Below are 4207 nucleotides of genomic sequence, written 5' to 3' on the forward strand. Positions count from 1 at the left end.
ACAGCAATGGAGGGTTCTGACTTTCGTTAACTTGTCTCCGCCTGTAAGTTAATGAAACGAATATTATATAACGGTTCAAGCAGCGGTATTAAACGACTCACCGTTATTGCCATTTTCAGCCGCAACAGAATCCAGCTCCCGTTTCCATGCAGACGTGTTCTGTACATATAAAAGTACAGTCAGTATAACCTACTGTAGAGGGAAAGCTGGCCCGAAAAAGTGGGAACCGCTAGGGCACCGCCCTGTTGCTGCTGGTCAATGTGGTCAGCGCAGTTACTATTGAAATAGCTGAAAACAAGTACAGGTCACCTTATGCTTTGTCATTAAAAAAAAAAAAACGTACCTGATGGCTTTATGAAGGTGATGCGTTAATATTAAGTGTACGGAAAGCGCTTGTAAATCACGAATTACAGATTCTTGCAATAAAGGATGACACGAATTTCGGCTTCGAATCTGTTTTATGCGAAGCATATTACTAGAGCTCAACCCAGCTCCTCAGGCGCGGCGGTGTCGCCTTCAAGGCTGACCACGTGACACCGTGACGTCACGACAGAGGAGAAACGGGGCTCCAACTCGCGCCGTCGCTCGCGGCGGTCTATAAGCAGCTGCGCTTGTTTCTAGGTGGCTTTGGCTCAACTCTTGCAAGATGTGCTGGGTGGGAATCGAACCAGGGTCTCCGGAGTGTGAGACGGAGACGCTACCACTGAGCCACGAGTACGATACTTCAAAGCGGTACAAAAGCGCCTCTAGTGAATGCGGTGTTGCCTTAGAAACGAGCTGTTTCTAAGGCTCAGGCGTGCGTCGCTTTCTCAGGCGCACATTTCGTTGCCGCGCCGAACGCTGCGTTGCTCGACGCTCACCGCGTCCAATGCGGGGCGCGTAGTCGCTGCGCCGTAGCCCATTGTCTTACACCCCTTGGCGGGTCGACGGGAACGCTATCGCGTTCCACTCTTGAAGGCGAAGCAGAGTAACGCATGAGTTGTTTCTTCGTCTAGCCGAACCAAATATAGCCAAGCAACAGCAGTTCACCAGGCTAAACAGTGGTTCAACAACTAAAATAAAGGCTAGTATGCTTCGCATCCTGGGCTTAACCTTAGCTAAGCCACAGCCATTTTTTGGAAGCGTAGTAGTTTCGTACAGTTTAGGTTTGACGTGCGATCGCGCGTCAACATCTGACTTTATGGCAGATTCGTGCCTTTTGTGCCACTGAAGCCCCGAATTGCTCTGGCATATACCTTCACATGTAAGTAAACGAATGTGTCTTCTTGTTCAGAACATCACGCGAGTAGACAGCTCCTGTCATGCATAACAATCGTTTGAGAAGCGTCACAGTACAGCATTTTTAGAGCGCAGCTCTTTGGCGTCCGTTCCTGGGTTTCGCGTCGTCGTCGGCGTTGTCGTCGGCCTCGTAACCAGCTCCGCCCCCCTTTCATCCCCCCAGCGCTAGCAGCGACCGACTGATACCGCTGGATGCCGCTGACGCCGCTAGAGAGTCAAGATAACGTGACTGCATAGAACACCGTCGCCGCCATGCAGAAAGAGGAGGAAAGGGTCCCCCCCCCTGTTCTTGTGTGGCGGATAGGGTGCTCTTCAGTTGCCGACGCGCCGGTTATTTCACGTAGGCCCCGGCACGTCGACGAATACGTGACCACCTTCCCACGGCTAGACCTGGTTCTTAGCGCTGCGGAAGCGAGGGTATCATATTGTTTGTGTCGGCATCGGCGGCGTTGTCCCTGAAACCAACTCCGCAGCTGGGGTTGACTCACTATCGGCGTCAGCGGCATCAGTCAGTCGCTGCTATCTCTTCCCTCCTCCCTTTATCGTGTTGTCCGCTTGCTGCGCGCGCTTCTGCCCCCATCGTTTGCCGCTGGGTGTACACGCCGCCCCCCTCCCCCCTCTTCCTGCGAGTCTCCGGTTGTCAAAGCGCCGGCTCGAACTTAATTCCTTTCTTCGCTCCTCCTCCAATGCAACTCCTGTGCGGTGGCAATCAGAGAGCCAGATCGGTGGCGGCGGATCTGTATATGTGCACCGCCCGAGCCGAAATTGCCGCTGCCGTTCGCCCTGTGCGGTGGCAATCAGAGAGCCAGATCGGTGGCGGCGGATCTGTATATGTGCACCGCCCGAGCCGAAATTGCCGCTGCCGTTCGCCACTGCGAAATTATCTGCCAGTTCTTTCTGAGCCATGAGCGAGACGACCGATGGAAGTCCTCCGTCTGCTGCTGCTGCTGCTGCTGCTGCTGCTGCTGCTGCTAAACGAGCTGCCAGAGCAGAGGCCCAGCGCCGTCGCCGTCAGAATCCAGAGGTGCGTGCCGCCGAAGCAGAAGCTTACCTAGTGGAGTCTTTGTTAAAGGAATACGTGTGAAAAATAAAAAGAAATTCTGTGATAGCGCATACATGTGTTGCTCGATTTCTTTGCCTCAATCTATCGAAAAGGTGAAACAGCTTATTTGCTGCGCTCAAATTTCGCATTAGGAAGTAACGTAATCGTCGGTAATTTTTTTTACACGCGGAGCGGTGTTTTTATTTGCAGGTTTCCCTTCAGTAGGAAATTGCTGGACACGCGGACCAGCGCACCGCAATTGCATTGGCGAATACACAAGCAAGCCATAGAACCTGTTTAATTGTTGCACTTTGAACAATCATGCTTCTACGAAGGCCACAGCAGAAAAACAGCCTGATGCCGAATATTTTGTGCCACGAAGCAATACGGACGAAATCGAGTGCATGAACCCACAACCCATAACCCATAACGTAGGTGTTTTATTAACTGCGCAATATCTTCAACACTTTCTTGCATGCCATTTCATGTGGCATATTTTTTTGTAAAAAAATGTGTGCAGCGAATCTATTTCCATGATCGACTCCGGGCCTGTAGAACCGTTCACATGCACTTGATGCTGAGTCTTTTACGTGTATCCATAAAATGCAGATATGCACATCAGATCCCTACGAGCATTTCCAAATTTCAATTATTTTAGACACCAGGCACATATATGCAATACTGACATAATCTCAAATACCACTAAGGAGCTGGGACACATTTTTATTGGGTATACTCGCAGGTATAATAGATAGATCTTGTAGACAGCTCCAGCTCATTTTCCTTAACTCAGTGTGTACAAAGGGTGTGCAAAAATAACCTTTTTTCTAGCGCACGAATTATTTTGCTGTATAAGCAAGAGAACCCACCACGTTAGTGTAACTTGTGTTGTACAATACACTAATCTGTGCTTTAATTTACCAAGTCAGATGAGTTACTTTTATGGCTCATTCAGTCAAATCACACTGCAAGCTGCATTCATCAATCTTCTGTTGGATATTGCAAATGTTTAGTGAAACGTGTTCCCCTGTTATGAACATATGCAGTGACAAGCTCTTCTGTGTGTTCCAAAGGTAAAATTTAAGGTCTAAATTAAAGAAGTCATTCCTAGTCCGAAACAACAAGCAAAAATGGTGAATGCATAGTATCAGAAGCCCAAGGTACAGAAATTATGAGAAGTGTCGAATGATTTTAAGGAAAGAATGGTATTTGAAAATGCAAGACTCTTTAGTGGAGGTCAAGCAAGTCAATATAGGTAGAATACTCTGCAAAATTATGCGAGTGATGGGATGGCAAACAATGGGTCAGGAAATCCGTTGTTTTTCTGCAAAAAATAGAAAAGCTGACGATTGTCATTACGTAAGTCACTTAAGCATCATGAGACTGTTGCTTGATAAATTCAGAAACAAACCAAAAAAGAAAATACGCCAAAATAAAAGAAATAATTTAATGATGCTCTCTCCAGACTGGGATAAATAAAAATAAACGGATCACATCTAGTGTAGACATATCAGACGGCTTGTGAAACACCAAAGGAAAAATTCAGTTTCGAGCTATGGCACTTCCCGCATAGATGTGGGGGGCCTTGCACCAATAGTGATAGTTACCACTGCATTTAGAAATTGAAAGCATTCATGCAGACAAGGATAATTCTTTATATTTTTGGATACCACTTGAAATGCCTCCACCAAGTGTTACAATGCTGCACGCAGCCATACTAAGGATGTGACAGCTACACCTGCAGGTAAAAAGCAGAAGCAGTCAAAGTGCTGGTGTGTATTGGACACTATGTTTGAAAACTTTTAGGCAAGAAGAGTGCAAGAAGCAGACATAAGAACTGCATTTATTTCCACTATTCCCCATTTTAATGGCCTTTTCTTTTCGCTT

This window comes from Dermacentor variabilis, chromosome 3 (assembly GCF_050947875.1).
Source record: "Dermacentor variabilis isolate Ectoservices chromosome 3, ASM5094787v1, whole genome shotgun sequence".
In the NCBI taxonomy this organism is placed as follows: domain Eukaryota; kingdom Metazoa; phylum Arthropoda; class Arachnida; order Ixodida; family Ixodidae; genus Dermacentor; species Dermacentor variabilis.